We start from the raw sequence: 17,061 nt of genomic DNA on the forward strand, positions 1-17,061 counted from the left end.
TTTGCCGTGAAATATCCACTAAATGCAAAGCAGGATTGTATTGTGCTATATAACTTCCTGTATGACTTCTAAAACCATAAAATGACCAAAACATAGATACAGCACACATCATATGTTTTTATTAGGGCTGTCAAAATTAAGGCATTAACGCAAATTAATCCATCATCATGATTACCATACTTTCTGGGCTATAAGGCGCACTGGAATATAAGCTGCACCTGACTATAAGCCACAGGTGTCCATGTTGTGACATGAGATATTTACACAGAAAGATGGTAAACAGAAAGATTATTTAAATATTTATTTCCATACCTTAACTGCTTTTTTCCAAACAGTGCCTGTAACACGGCAGGAACACGGCTGGTTAAAAAACCCAGAAAAGTCATTGATCTCTATCTTCATCTTCCTTTTGCGCATTGAAATCACTGCAGTCTTCTTCTTCAGTGTCAGAGTTGAACAGCCTCAAAGGCTCCGTCACACACTTTTGACATCTCTCCTCCGTTGTTGCTCAATGGCAATGGCACTGCTGCAGCTCTATTTCCTTCTTAGACAGACACATCGATTGCTTTAAACTTAAAAGCTGCAAAATATGCATTTCTTCGTGTGTTTTCCATGATGAGGGTTTGTGCATGACACGCAAAATGATTGTTAAAAGTTAAGCTTAAAACTTCTCCTCTTAATCACCTCTTCCACCTGTCTGTCTCACTTTTGCGCTTCCTGCTAGAGCGCCCCCTGGAGGCTGTTAGCCGGTATAAATCTATACTCGAGCTGCATCGCTGTATAAGCCACAGGGTTCAAAACAAGAAAAAAGTAGCGGCTTATAGCCCGGAAAATTCGGTAATCTGATTAAAAATTTTGACGCAATTAACCTACTGTATCTGCAGCACAGAATGACTCTGAACGTCTCTGCTAACGCTTTTGGGGCAGTTTGTCCAAGTAGAGTTACTGTCGCGCATGCACAAATGGTCAGTTGATCCAGTAGTGACAGGCAGCAGAACCAACTCATAAAGACAGAAGATACTAAACAGCACGTTGGCCTTCTGGATGGAAATATGAGGACAAAAAAAAAACACAAGAGCAATGAGGGTATTTTTCTCTATATTTGGGTTTGTCATCCATATATAAATGGTGTTTTATGTCACACAGAACAGATTTTTACAAAGGCTTTCCAAAGTGAAGATTTTTATAAGCTCTGGTTTGTGCAGGGCCGTTTCAAGATATCTGGGAGCCCTAGGCAAGAAAGTAAAGTGAGGCCCCTAATACGCAAAGATGTGGTGGTCGAATCACTGAAGAAGAAAAATAAAATCCAGATGCGATTTCCTGTTTTCTGGTGCATTTAATGAGTCATGAATTACTCTGTATTACACAACACAGAGTATCCACTAGAGTGTAGTAAAGGACACAGTGTCTTCAATTAAGCATTGTTGATGGGAATGACACAAATTGTCACTATCAACTGGTGCTGACAAGAATTTAAGCAAAGCACCTAAAAAAAAAAAAAAAAGGCATTTGGTGCGTAGGCTTACTTTTGTCCTTATTCTAGAAGTATATGATTAAAGTGCGGAGGATTTGATAGTAACTTTGCAGGAGAAGAACTTCACTTCCCATAATGCACCAAAATGTAAGGTCAGACCTCATCGGCAAAACTACCTGAACACATGGTGCAAAGTGTTGTGATGTGTTGATGGGCAAGTGTAGGAAAATTAGATAATTACAGAGTTTAAAATGTAGGATTGTGATTACATGGTTCACAGACATGGTTCACAGACACCGCCATTCTTTTTTTTTTATGTTGTATTTGAATATTCTGAATATTTGACGATTTTGAAAAGTGTTGTAATTTCCTAATTATTCTAATTGTACCTGAACGCCTCATGTATTGTTTACGTGTGCCTCCTTGAACGTGAACAGAACTCAGTTCCGCAGTGAGGGCACAGAGCTGATGTGAGGGACTGAACAAATGTTGGCTGGAAAATACAAACTTTTGCTGCAGTCCTACTCTAGTCCTCTTCTGTGCCTAAACCATCTGACACACAAGGAACAGACGTATTGATGAGACAGACAAACGCAATGGAAAAGGGACATTTTTCTCCTAATGGGATGGACAGATCACCAACGGAAATTGCTAGCTAACCGAAAATGTCCATGGAACTGGATGGATTACTTGTCCAAACTGGATGGGATTCATAGGAGCAGATGATTTTGTTTGGAATAAAGTTGTGTGGGTGACCGCAGAAGGAGCAGACAACCGTCCAGAGTAAGTGAAAACACTTCAGTAGGCTTAGCTTTGGCTTTTCAGGACTAAATACTGTTAATGCTGTCATACTTCGGTCCTCCACATCCAAATTATTTAGCTCCAAAGAAGTTTTGGAACACTGTACAACAGTAGAAAAGGGCGATGGAGAAGTTGTGTTTCTTCTCTCCTTAAATTCTTCAACAGAACACAGTTGTGTTGTGTGTATATGATTAGTTGTTGAACTGAATCCTCTCCCTCTCATGCTAACATCTACAGGGGTTGGACAAAATAATGGAAACACCTTCACCTCAAGATGATAATGCCCCAATCCATACAGCTAGAATTGTTAAAGAATGGAATGAGGAACATTCTAATGAAGTTGAGCATCTCGTATGGCTGGCACAGTCCCCAGACCTCAACATTATTGAGCCTTTATGGTCAGTTTTAGAGATTCAAGTAAGACGTCGATTTCCACCGCCGTCGTCTCTAAAAGAGTTGGAGGGTATTCTAACTGAAGAATGGCTTAAAATTCCTTTGGAAACCATTCACAAGTTGTATGAATCAATACCTCGGAGAATTGAGGCTGTAATTGCTGCAAAAGGCGGACCTACACCATATTAAATTATATTTTGTTGATTTTTTAAGGTGTTTCCATTATTTTGTCCAACCCCTGTATAAGTGTGTTTGGTCACTGATGTGAGGGCTTTTGTTCGCACACTTTCAAACATATCACACAGTTGTAATCTATTTGGAGAAAACAATGGTTTACTTAATACTTACCGCTGTGCCGTTGGCGTTTTTCCTCTTCTTCTTTCTTTTTTTGTCTTTTTTCAAACCCTGAAGGGTAGGAGCTTCATCATTGCTGTTCTTTTAAAATGGCCGCCGCCGTGCTCAGTGTGGACAGACCGTTAGTTCCACTGACAGCAAGTGGGGGTTGTGATGGGGGGTGTGCGAGGGCAGAGGTCACTTCTACATGACCCTCATAGTGTTTGTCATTGCATAGGGGGAATCCTTCTAGTCTGGGGGGGGGGGGCAGTCACAAAACAGTACAGGAGAGGGTTAGCACTGCCTCACTGTGGTGGTTTGTTTACAATGGATGGTTTTTAATAAGTTGTACAGATAAATGACCATGCGGCCATTGGGGGCCCTCTTCAGCGAGGGGGCCCTAGGCAACTGCCTACCTTGCCTACATCATCCCGACAGCTCTGGGTTTGTGTGTATTTATATGGACATGGAATATGTGAAGACTGGAAAACAATGGTACCACTATAATTTAGCATTTTGTCTATTATCACTGGGATGGAAATATGAGGACAAAAAAACCAAGACGGAACAGTCGACAGACATAAAGTATTATACACACTCTGCAGGAAGGAGTTTTCTTTTCACCGAAGCACTTCCATCTTAAAATACCTCATTAATGTGAAGCATACGTTAGTCTGGGATTCTAACACTTCAGCTAACACATCTCCCAGCTTGTGACAAACACATTAAGTGCATATATATTCCCTTCTTTCTTGAGTCAGTTTGCTCATGCCAAATGAAATGCAATAAATATAATTTAAAAATGAATGATATTTAATAGTGACTATCGAAATTAATCCACAGTAACCCTGCAATTAATCCGATTAAAATGTTTAATCGTTTGACAGCACTAGTTTTTATGCATTAATCTCTCTGCTAAGACAATTGAAAATAGGAAAAAAAAAATCATGAAGGCACTTTCCTGACAAAACTCATATTTTCTCTTAGGCCCTATTATTTTAACTTCAATTTAGTAGCTGTATCAATCACAACAAAAGCATCTAATTTACCCAGACGTTAACATTTATACTTTTTCCAACCTTTTCTTTTAACTTGTTTTGCACTGTCATGACAGTCTTGTAAATTCATGACAAAATTATCTATTCAGCTTTTTATCACATGTTCTACCTAATCAAACATACTCAAAAATCACTTAATTGTTCCCACTGAGCCAAAATATTAAACATTCTCCATGTCATGTTTCTGATGTGAGATTTTGCTGTTTGTCTCTTTAAAGTCAGTGTAATGGAAATATCACTGTGATAATTTTTTAACGGTTAACTGACTTAAAGTAAACATAGATCAGGAATGTTTAAGAAATATGGTTTAGCAGCTGAATTTTGTGACATCTTTGTGACAGCTGTTTGACATAACGGAGGGAGAACAGTGAAGTTAGTGCATGTTGATCAGTACGAAATACACTGTTGTCCATAAAGTTGGAATAAAATACTTTTTATTATTTATTATTTTATATATTTTCTTGTCATGAAATGATTGTGACTGTGATTTATTCTCGATAGATAAAGTGTATTTAATCATTGCACCAGGTCAAAGGTGATGTGTATAAATAAGAATAAAAAAAAAGGAATGTGCCTGAAAACAAAGTTATTCTAACTGTATGGGCAACAGTGTTTGTGGATATTGGTGTTAAATTTGATGACAGTGAGGCTGAAAATATAAATTCATGCAGTTATGAGAGATCCCAGGCTTATTATTTTGATCCTGTTGCGTTAAGGGGAAACAGAACAGATGGAAGTAAAGATTAATAAGTGTGATGAGGAGAAAACTGGGTTATGGTGTGACATGAAAAGCAGATAAACAGATGACTGAACAATTTAAGTTAACACTGTTTACACTGTTGTTAAGAGTTTGTCTCTCACCAAGGTTATAATAGTTTTGGATTTTTCTTTCTAGTTTAGTTTTATTCAGTGTTGACTTTTTTTCTCTAATTGAGTTAGTTTTAATTAGTTTTTAGAGCAGGTTTACTAGTTTATATTAGTTTTCGTTATTTTCTAAATGCTTAGTTTTAGTTTAGTTTTGTCGTCTCTTTTCTCTTCTTCGCCATCATATTCAAATAAATCCCAGATAGGACTCTGCTGCTTTCTCCCAACTTTAGTCTACATGTTTCCAGGTAGAGTGAGGACCAGAAGACGACTCTAAACGACAAGTGACAAAAAGTGACGGACCGTTAAATATCATATGGTGCCAGCAGCTAAAATTGTTTGAGGGAAATAAATCGATTTCATATCAATCCGACATTGACAAAGACAAAAACGAAGGGAATTTTATCCATAATTTTTATAGGTTTTAGTTTTGTAAGCACACAATACAGTTTCAATTAGTTATCATTTTTTGTTTGTTTGTTTTTTTTTTTTAATTATAGTTTTTATTTATTTCAGTCAACAAAAATGTTTTTACAATTATAGTTTTCGTTATTTCGTTAGTTTTCGTTAACAATAATAACCTTGTCTCTCACAGGCAAAAATGTATAAACTTACCTCAAATAAAGTAATACTTACTCTGTACCAAACAGCACAGGGTACACAGTGTGGAGTTATACAGCAAGGGGTTGATCTACGACCGAAAAGAGGCTGAAAACCAAGAGGACAGTATGTTTTCCTCCCTGGGTCGAACTCTAACCTGTTGAGCCCTTCACCCATTTCTCAGTACGAGCTGAAAATGAGAATCCCAAAATGAATGGAGTTCATTTCATAAACAACACTGTTTTTCTTTATAAACTTGGTTTCAAAATAAAGGTAAGACTTGTGAGATTGATGTAAAAGTGTCAGAATCACCATCAAATGTTTTATTTTAGAGTAAATGCAACTAGAATACAGCTAAAAATAGCATTTTCAGCTCAACTTTCCAAAAAAAAGAAAAAAACCCGAACAAAAAATACTAAAAATATATCAGTACGTAGAGTGACTACCCCCTGGAGTCATGGGTAAGTAGCCCATCTGCACAGGCAAATCTCAGCTGCCAAATATGAGTAAACTTGACAGACCCCTGTAAAATGAATGTTTTCATTCATAATAAATCAAGAAAAAAAATAAAACCATAAAAATAACCCTAATAAAGCATACAGTGAAAGGGAAGTGATTGAAAAACAGTCTTGTGTGTATCCCTACTTCATATCAGAGGTGAAGTGCACAGATGTCTGTTCTGTACAAGTGTGCTGCAGTAGAATTATGTTTTTTTTTTCTTTCTATTCGTGGATGTAGCTCATATTCTGAAAACAGCGAGATCGCTCCTGAAAACACTTGAATGCCAGAGCAGTAACTAAACATCCTTTGTTGTTAAATCTTTAAAGATACCTGGATAATAAAAAAAAAAAGGCCTCCAGGAGCATTTGTGATTCAAATGAAACCTTGAAGATGATTCTCAACTCCAGAATCCTGCGGCGAGGCTGGGAAGCAAACAACTCAAATTTTAATGCCAACTTTGTGACGTCAAGTAGAGAAAGTTTTTCATATTTACGGTTACTACGTCTACTTACTAAGTCTGCAGATGTACATAAACCCCTGTAGTGGCATACTTGGTTATTGTTTTAACCCTCAAAGACCCAAACAGCCACCGGCCACTGAAATTATCTACTGATATAAAATATTAAATAACCTCTGAACCACAAAACTTATCGATCCTTTTATATAATTCAGGTAAAATACAGTTATTCATCTTTTCATGGTCATCAGATATGACCCATTTGGACGTTCAGAGGCTCCGTAGTTACCATGGAAACACCGTCATCTACTACAATATTGATTCACCAGTAAAACCCATGTATTTAGACAAATGACAGTGGATGGAGACATTTCTTTTGTTTGTTGTTGTTTTTTACATTCAGTGGATGATATCTTTGCTAAAAAAAATCACTTTTTCTTCAGTTTTCTGTTTTTGATATAATAACCTTCAACTTTACTCTGAGCTTTTATGAATATCTACATGATCAGTAAATTAAATATAGGAAAATACCTGATTTTCACTGAAAAATATAAAATGCAGAGGATAATATTATAATAAATGCATAAATTAAGAATGATTAAATTGACAGAAAAATTAATTTGGGAACTGCCATAAAAGTAGCACTGGGTCTTTATGGGTTAATTGGATGATAATTAGAAAAATGTGGACCAAAGTTAAGGTCACGTTTACCCTCAAAGACCTTAACAGGCACCAGTAACCAGAAACATCTACTGATCTAAAATGTTTAACAACTTCTGAACCACTAATCCTTTCAATACGTGTAGACAGTTCATGTGAAATACAGTTTCTCAGCTTTTCATCATCATCAGATATGACTCATTTGGATTTTCAGAGGCTCCGTAGAGAGGAGAGGCTTCTACAACTTTGATTCACCAGTTAAACTGATGTAGGTTGACATTAATGACAGGGGTGTAGACACTAGTTTTTATATTCAGTTAATGATATATTTAGATGAGAGTTACTTTGGTTCAATTTCGTCATTTGTGATATATATATATATATATATATATATATATATATATATATGTATGTATGTGATATAATCAGTAGGTTAACCTTCCTCTTGTGGTAGGGTTGGCACCGACACATTTTGGGTTTTAAATGCATAAATGAACCAAATAAAATTTGACTTTGTCAGGAACTTTTATTTCAACAACATTAAAAGAAAAAAAAAATCACTAAATTCTCTGGTTGAAATTATGATCTTTGTGTTGTTAGGGTCTGTTTCAACCCAGTTATAGAAATAAGCTTATAAAGCAATAATTAGAGCCAAAACTGAAATCATAAGTGCATTGTCCGCCAGCACACTGACAGCCAGCTCCTCTCCCAATCATGTGAGCTTTTGGGGATTCTCATTTTGCCTTGTTATCCAGTTTACCTGCACAAAACCAAAACAAGCAAAGACAGGCATGTCCACACATATGAGGTCAGTTCAGTATACAGTTGGGGACTGCAGAGTGCACATCCAGGGGTATACTGACAAAACAAAGGCCCAGAGGCTCACACCAAAAATATTAAAACCAATATTTTCATGGATAAGGAAGCCTAACAAGGTAACCAAGAGATGAGAAACAAACTGGATGACAGATAATACTTTTTAGTGTATTTTACAGCTGATTTAACATGGATCAAAACCGACCTATTACTATAAGTGATGGTAACAGAAAGCTAACACAAGATGAAGGTTAAAATATTAGGAATGTACCTGGTTTTCACTGAAAAACGCAAAATACTATGGAAATATCATAATAAAGGCTGTGGAAATCAGCAGAAAAACATGTTGGGTCATAGTTGAAGACTGCAGGAGGTCCCACACCTAGTGGACACATCTGGACTGTTGTTCATACAGTTGTTGTTACATAAACAGAGTGCTGCATGATGCTTTTACCCTCAGTCCAGCCCAAATGCAACCCCTCCTCAACCTAATTACGCTGATGTTTTTTTTCTGCTGATTTTCCCTCAAACCTCCACCTTTAATCCTGTTTTAGTTCAGTCTCATGTTTTATACATGTTGTGTGGTTTGTTTTTCACTTGATGACGGCGCACTGCCCATGTGACATAACTCAAACATAACAACTGCTCACATTCCCAGAGGACAGAGGACAGGGAGTTTCAGCTGCACAGCTGTTTGTCCCCAATGTTGTGTAGAATTATGGGCAAAGTAACTGGATACCTGTGCATATTAAAATGGAAAAATTGTATAATTTAGGATAAGATTATTGATTTATACAAAGGATAGTTGAAACATTTCAGTATCATTAAAGAACTTTCATCATTAATCTAACCTGAACTCCTGGCTGTAAACATTTGGTAGTGAGTTTGTACCTGCACACCAGTAACAGGATATTGTTAACACATAGTGACGTTGCAGTCTCCATTCTGTGCTCTAATTTGTTACTAAATGTGTAAACATCTGTAAGATAATACTTGGGATGTATTAACACACTTGTTTATAAAGTGCCAAAGACAGGAAGTGTGTGCTTCTGTTTCATTTACCTTAGTGTAGTAAGAAGGTGTACGTGTATGTGTTTGTGAGAACATTACCACTGTAAAATGATGAGATAATAATGCTTTAGATCTATTTTGAGGGGTGTTTTGTTTTTTTGTTTTTGTTTTTCCCACTCAGACTACTCCCTTTCTTTATTCTATCTGTAGCCAGATTGACTAGTGCTTTCTCCATTCTCCATTATTTGTTGAGTGGACAAGAATGTAATGACAATAAGAGACAAGTGTTAGATATTTTATCTTCTGTAGCAGATGATGGTAAAGTACAGTGACATAGGCATTGAGTTTATGTAACAGAAAATGCTGTGCTTTAGTCAATACTACGTCTTTTTTCTAAGCTGGCAGGTAGCTATAAAAAATCAGCAAAACACATCAACAACAGATGACCACAGCAAACCATAGTTCTTCAGCTAGATCAGATTTGTCAAAGTCATAGTTCAGGGGCCACATTTAGCCCAATATAATCTGAAGTGGGATGGACCGGTAAAATAAAAACAGAATACATAAATAATGTCAACTCCAAACCAAGGTCACTGTCATTTATGAAAACAAACGAAGACTAACTAATACATACAGCTGTGGAAAAAAATAAGAGATCACTACAAAATTATCACTTTCTCTTACTTTACCATTTATAGGTATGTGTTTGAGTACAATGAACTTTTTTGTTTTATTCTCTAAACTACTGACAACATTTCTCCCAAATTCCAAATACAAATATTGTTATTTAGAGCATGTATTTGCAGAACATGGCACATGGTCAAAATAACAAAAAGATGCGGGTGTTTTCAGACCTCAAATAATGCAAAGAAAACCAGTTCATATTCATTTCTAAACAACACAATACTAATGTTGTATCTTGTAAAAGTTCAGATATCAGTATTTGTTGGAATAACCCTGATTTTCAATGACAGCTTTCACATGTCTTGTCTCTTCTCCATTGCTGTTGGATGACTTTATGCAGCTCCTGGCAGAGAAATTCAAGAAGCTCAGACATGTTCCATGATTTGTAACCATCCATGTTCCTCCAGAAGTTTTCACAGTGGGTTCAGGTCTGGAGATTGGGTTGGCCATGACAGGGTCTTCATCTGGTGGTCCGTCATCCACACCTTTACTGACCTAGCCGAGTCCAGGAGCATTGTCCTGATAGAAGAACCAGTCCTCAGAGTTTGGGAACATTGTCAGAGCAGAAGTCCAGTAGTTTTCAGTAGTTATTTTTGGATTCCATTTACTTTTGCGGTACTAGTAGCACTGTTTTTGTCTATTGTAAGAATCAGTTACAAAAATAATCAATAGCTGCAGCTCTACAATTAAGTAAATGTGTCTTATTCATTGTGTTTGCTTGCTAGCACCACAGAGGATATTACATAAATAAGGTTAATTTACACCTAACACTTACAAAAGCCAGTCCACTCAGACACAAATATTCCTCTAGGTCAGGGGTGTCAAACTCATTTTAGTTCAGGGGCCACATCCTCCCAATATGATCTGCAGTGGGCTGGACCAGTCAATTAATAACATAATAATATATGAATAATGCCAACTCCAAACATTTTAATGTGTTTTATAGTGAAAAAAGTAAAATTACATTATGGAAATGTTTACATCTATAAACTGTCCTTTTAAAAATGTGAGTAACATGAACAACCATGAAAAAACTGAAATGTATTCAGAAAAAAAAAGTGCAATTTTAACTATTCTGCCTCTGCTTATCATTTGTAAATGTGCATTACAACTTACAGATCACAATGGATCTGCAAATTTACAGAATATTTGAGTAACTGGCAGAAAATTAGTAAAATTACACTTACTTCTCTTAATACATCTCTAATTTTTCATATTTTTTGAGAAAGGCTAGTTTGTAAATTTACATATTTTCATGTAATTTCCCTTTTTTTTTTTTTACACTAAAACAGAGGAAAAATTTTTGGAATTGTCAATATTTGTAGGTTTTTATAGTAGTATTTTACTGATCTGACCCACTTCAGACTAATGTAGGTCTTTTTGTGGCCCCTAAAGTAAAATGATTGACTGTTCATATCTTCACTGTAATTTTTGCATTTCATAAATTCATCCTACTAGATGATACTATTAGACCCTTTGGCGGGCTGGATTTGGCTCCAGGCCGCATGTTTGACACCTGTAGTGATGTGACGTTCACGAACAAATCGAATCTTTTGAGCGACTCTTTGAAATGAATGATGGGAACCGAGTCTTTGTAAAGAGTCGTTCATTTTTTAAATTTTTTAAAATTTTATTCATTTTATGTTTTTTAAGGAGGGAGTGTCTGATTGCCTGTCAATTTAGTGTCACTGGGGAGGCATTGGGCAGGAGGAGAATGTTCCAGCAGAAAAAAAAGAGTGCACTGCGCATGTCTCATGGCAAGAAGTTAGCAAAAAAACAACAGTTTGAAGCGTGAGGTGAGCATACTGGAGGAGGAGGAGCTGGAAGACTGGTCGAAACCGGAGAAAAGTTTGAGAGTGAGTGAGTGAGCACCTGTGAGTAATGAGCCAAAGAAAAAGGAGGAGTATTTGGATGCACTTTTCAGAAAGAAAAGATGGACATGCAACTGGAGAATTGCACTATAGTTCAGGTATTTCAGTAATTGCAGTGATTAATCACTGTTGTGTTTTGTGCAATTTTTTCACCTCTCATGTCATGGATTTAGCCCACACATTTGAACTAACTATTCTTTTTTATGGTAAGATAATATTTACTGCTGTGCCAATGAAACACCTTTAAAATGTAATGTCAATCATCACATGTAGCCTATTTAGTCATTAAAACATTGGTGTTTCAAAATAATGCCAAAAACATAAAGGAGCCAGTCTGTTGAACGGCTCTTTTCAGTGAACGGCTCCCTTCAAAGAGCCAAAAATCCCATCACTAGACACCTGTGCTTCAGGTAATTACATTTTTTTGTGTTTTTGCAGAGGCACTATTTTTTATTCAGTTACTACGAGTCGACAGATTACCTCACAAGCTGAGTAAACTATACATGATCTGATTTCATTATAATCACATGTGTTTGGGGTGAAACTGTATGTGATAGAGCGTCCCAGAGGGTCTATTCTGGTGTGTGGCTGTAACATTGTGCCTCTGTGTTAGCTCGAGCTGAGCCAGGGTGTGACAACCAAGTGACAGAAAAAGCTAATTGGTCCAACTGATGTGTCAGCGCAGCGCTAGGCAGAGCACAGGAGCGGCGAATAGGCACCAGCTCCTTCCAGCCTCTAACACCTTCACTGCTCAACCTGTAATGAAAGCCACCATAGAAGAAGTCAAATGCAGTTCATTGAGGTGAAATAAATCTGCTGGCTTTTCTATAGAGATCCTCTCATGATCCCTAGACAGCATATTAGGCCAGATAGCAGGTCAGCTAAAGGTTAGGAAGGTTACATGTGTTGCTTTTTATAGCATACAGAGGTGAAAAACTCCCCTCGGGGCTCTTGAATTCAGAGGTTGTTTTTCCCCAAAATAGGCAGTTTTTCAGCATTTTAAGAAAAGCGTCATCTTCAGCAGAACCTCGTGTTTACTCAGCAGGACTAGAGGACAAAAACTGTAAGTTCAGAAGCTTCTGGGTCAGGTTACACCTTGACTTTTACATTTGTTAAATATACAGTAAATGCAGTGCGCAATAAATATTTACATTTCTTACAGCGGGCTGATAGATATATAAATATTTTGTGTCTTTGCTTGAAAACTTGAAAGTTGATTTTTAAAGATCATTCTTGAAAAACTGATCAGCTGCCCTGATGCCGCATTCCAGGCAACCTGTAACTTGTGTTTTTCCAACCTTCTACTGGTGAAAATGCACTGGAATGGCAGTCAAACCCGTGACTTCATACCCGTGAACTCGCACTGGATCGATGTACACCCAATTACGAGCTCTGGTGTCACGTAGCCCTTGAAACAACAATTGCGGCCCCCATGGATCCAGTGTTTATGCAAATTGTTTATTAAAACAAGGTACTGCTCTAATGTTATTTATTTGCAACCGTTCTGCATAATCAGCAGCTGCTCTAGCGTTAAGTAGTTTTCAGTCCATTGAGTGCAAGAATAAATTAATACCAAATACGTATCCAAATATACAAATAACATAAAAGGTAGAACAGCCTCTCTTGCCTTCTGTGCCATTTTTACTCCTCTGTTTCCCTCAAATAAGCAAAGAGCAAACACCTTTGGAGATAGAAATGACTGTAAATGAACATAAAGTACAGTCCACCGTGCTGGTTTGTTTACATCTAGCTACCACAATCCCTTGTGCTCAGGCAGTTTGGCATGACTTGCCTGGAATGTTACCAAGTTGTGAGTTGTGGTTTGAAGTCATGACTTACCGGCTCAAAAACCAGCCTGGAACACAACATGATACTTCCTGCTTTAACAGAGAGTTCTTGTGCAGACTGGATAGATGTGGCCTCCACAAACAACGTGTGCAATAGCATAACAAGACAGTGACGAGGAGCAACAGAAGGCTGCTCTGAAAGGAAAGGTTGGACCAGCAATAGACTAGAATATTTTCTTGGCCTGTTGGAGATGAGTATGTCTGTTCCAGCTGTTGGCAGTTATCCTAACATCTACAAATCCATCAAAAACACCAAGCCCTTTTGGCACTGGTAGACCATCACTGAGGAGGTGAAATCCACACATCGAACTCACTTGAGGGTCCGATCAAGCGAAAGTGAACATCAACGTGACAAAGTAAATTTGCACACATCATTTATCAAAGGGGCTCATCTTTTAGCCAAACATCTCTATTTTAATGAACTGTTATCCTTTTTCAAATACCACTTACACAGTACAAGAGAAGTTCTGAATCTTCTGCTAGACTGCATTAAATTAACAAAAAGACATGAAAAGACTGTCTGTTCCTTTGAGAAATTAAAATTCTGAATGATGAAGTTTGTGAATTCATACACTGGTCACATTTAAAAAGTCTATCTATGAACTGTTACTAAGAAATGACTCTTAATTTGTATTTTACCTGTATCAGTATGGACCAGCACAAGTTACAAATAACACTGTTAGTATTAAATACATTAAATAAAACATTGTGATCATATCTGATGTGTTGTTTTAAAAAATAAGTCAACATTTTGGGTGATGCATACAATGGTAAAGAGTCATCCATGTGTTACCATGGCAACCTGTCCATGTGGTACCACATTCTCATGTTAATAAAACAGAGATTTTCAATATTTTACTCCAAAATTAATTTTCAGCATAGTTGAACATAATATCTAAAAGGTTTTGTCCTACTCGATATCAATTTCTGTCGAGAACTGTATGTTTTGAATGTTTGCGTAAAGCTTAAAAAAATGTATGTCCGTTTCAAATCCATGTGTTACTGAGCAGTAATTTGACATTTTTCACCTAATAATTTTATCTCCCCACATTTGACTATACATAATGTTAAAGTGCTTATAAATACCTACTCAGATATGTACAGGGTGGGGAAGCAAAATTTACAATATTTTGAGGCAGGGATTGAAAGACAGTGTATGACCAGTTAGTTTATTGAAAGTCATGAGAATTTATTTGCCACAAGAAAATTGACATAATAGAAAATGTTTTTATTTTATGTGTCCTCCTCCTTTCTCAATAACTGCCTTCACACGCTTCCTGAAACTTGCGCAAGTGTTCCTCAAATATTGGGGTGACAACTTCTCCCATTCTTCTTTAATAGTATCTTCCAGACTTTCTCGTAATAGTTTTGCTCATAGTCATTCTCTTCTTTCCATTATAAACAGTCTTTATGGACACTCCAACTATTTTTGAAATCTCCTTTGGTGTGACGAGTGCATTCAGCAAATCACACACTCTTTGACGTTTGCTTTCCTGATTACTCATATGGGCAAAAGTTTCTGAAAAGGTATGGATAATAGTGTTAGGTATGATTATGACATCAATGTATGTTTGGTTTCAAAACAATTGACGTAGTGCCTGCTGAGAAAAAACAACTAAATGTTCATTGTAAATTTTGCTTCCCCACCCTGTATAATACATGCATATAAGTTACTCTGCTTACATGACAGAGACTGTTGAACATGAAATGTATCCACGCGTTACCGCTTGTTTAGACGCTTGAACAGATCATTTTTATTTTCTGTTATGTCTGATTCTCTTTTGAACATTTTATTTTTGAGAACAAAAAACACTATATGGGTATGATAGATGAAGGTTTGTTTTTTAAGAAAATCTTGAATGTTCTGTCATTTTTGCTTTGGTTCTGTTATCTGGTCAGGCCAGGTCAGGTCAGGTTAGCAATGCTGATCTCCCTCTTCTGGGTCCATCATAGCCTAAGGCAATTATGTGCATAGGCTCAGGGGTCATACTGAAGGATATGCTGCCTGAACTCAGATACGTTTTCCCCTTTAAAGCTGTACTGCTTCAGAGTTTTTTGTTTTTGTTTTCTTTTTTAGCATCAATGGACAAAACTTCTGTAATTGCTTTTTTGCATATTTCAACACAAGTGGTCTGATATGACATGAGACGTCTGCATTGACTCTGTCTTTGTTTTCAGGCTCTGTGATTTTCTATAATCAGAGGCATAGGGGGGTTTCATGTGTGATTGGCAGTTGTAATTATCAGTCACTAATAAGATTCTGTCAGATATGACCTGGATGGCATGTCCTCCCCGTGTTTGCGTGGGTTCTCTCTGGATTCTTCCTCCCACCATCCAAACACATGCACTGATAGGTTAACCGTCAATCTAAAATTGCCCATACTTTGCAAATTATTTGGTTCTTACCAAGAAAAAAAAAAGCTTAGATTTAGAAGTTTTAGATCAGTGGTTCCCAACCTTTTTGGCTCTTGACCCCATTTTAACATCACAAATGCCTGGTGACCCCAGACATTCAAAACAGAGACTTTTTTTTTTTTTGTGCAAAAATTAATTTGTTTTTGATCATGTAATATTTTGCTATACTATGTTGCAAATAAACATTAATTTTAGACGACATTTAGTCTATATAATGTATATTATTATGGACAGAGGCAGAAAAGCCAGGTGTAGATTACTGCACAAAGTGACAATTTGATTTTCCTTGGTCAGGATATGTACAGTCAGTCCAGCTGGGATTTACAAGGCTGACAATTAATACTGAACAAACAAGAACTCAAACTATGAATTATGAAAGAGCTGCAGCATCTGAAACTGACCACAATGAACATTTGACAGATAAACAGAACCACAGTGCTGCAGTTTCAGACTCAGAGTTTGTCATGTCTTTTATGCATTGTGACTGTCTCTCTCAACTCACCATATATTTTTTATTAGTTAGATTTTTTTTTTTTTTTTATCAATTACTAGAAATTTCAGGCCACCCCACATGGGGCCTTGACCCTAAGGTTGAAAAACACTGTGTTAGATGATTTATCTTGCTTTAAGTGTTTGTGTCGGTTCTCATTTTCCCAGGTCATCCTTCTTCTTGGTAGTTCTTCTCGGTTCAACTGGACTGGTTTAGCTCTTTAGAAAATGTTTCATCTCTCATCCAAGAGACTTCTTCTGTTCTAATAACTGGTGGGGGGAACTAGACTTATAAACCTGCAGGGGGAGTGGTCTGTGTGGTTGTTAATCCCATCTTTACGTGTTAGGGTCGTAAGGGGGGTGTCCCTGGGGGTAGGGTCATTAGTGGGTATTGTGAACTTTAAGACCTTATTTCTTATTTTAAGTGTTCATACATCTGTAGACATACTTACTCCCAGATTTGACAATCTTAATTCAAGAAATCTTGTCGAGTGAAATTATCTTGCTGCATATTTCACTTATTTTGAGGACCTTTTTCCTGAGATTTAGTGTTTCTATCTTGTTTTAGACACCCCTTTTTTGCAGTCTAGGTGTGAATGTGAGTGATTGGTTGTTTGTCTCCATATTTCAGCCCTGCAGTGAACTGGTGACTCGTCCAGGGTGTACCCTGCCTTCGCCCATAGGTAGCTGAGATAGGCTCCAATGACCCCCCATGACCCTAGTGAGGATAAAGTGGGTTCAGAAGATGAATGAATGAATGAAGGAATGACCAGGATGTGACTTTACT

This window comes from Sphaeramia orbicularis, chromosome 17 (genome assembly GCF_902148855.1).
Source record: "Sphaeramia orbicularis chromosome 17, fSphaOr1.1, whole genome shotgun sequence".
Lineage (NCBI taxonomy): Eukaryota > Metazoa > Chordata > Actinopteri > Kurtiformes > Apogonidae > Sphaeramia > Sphaeramia orbicularis.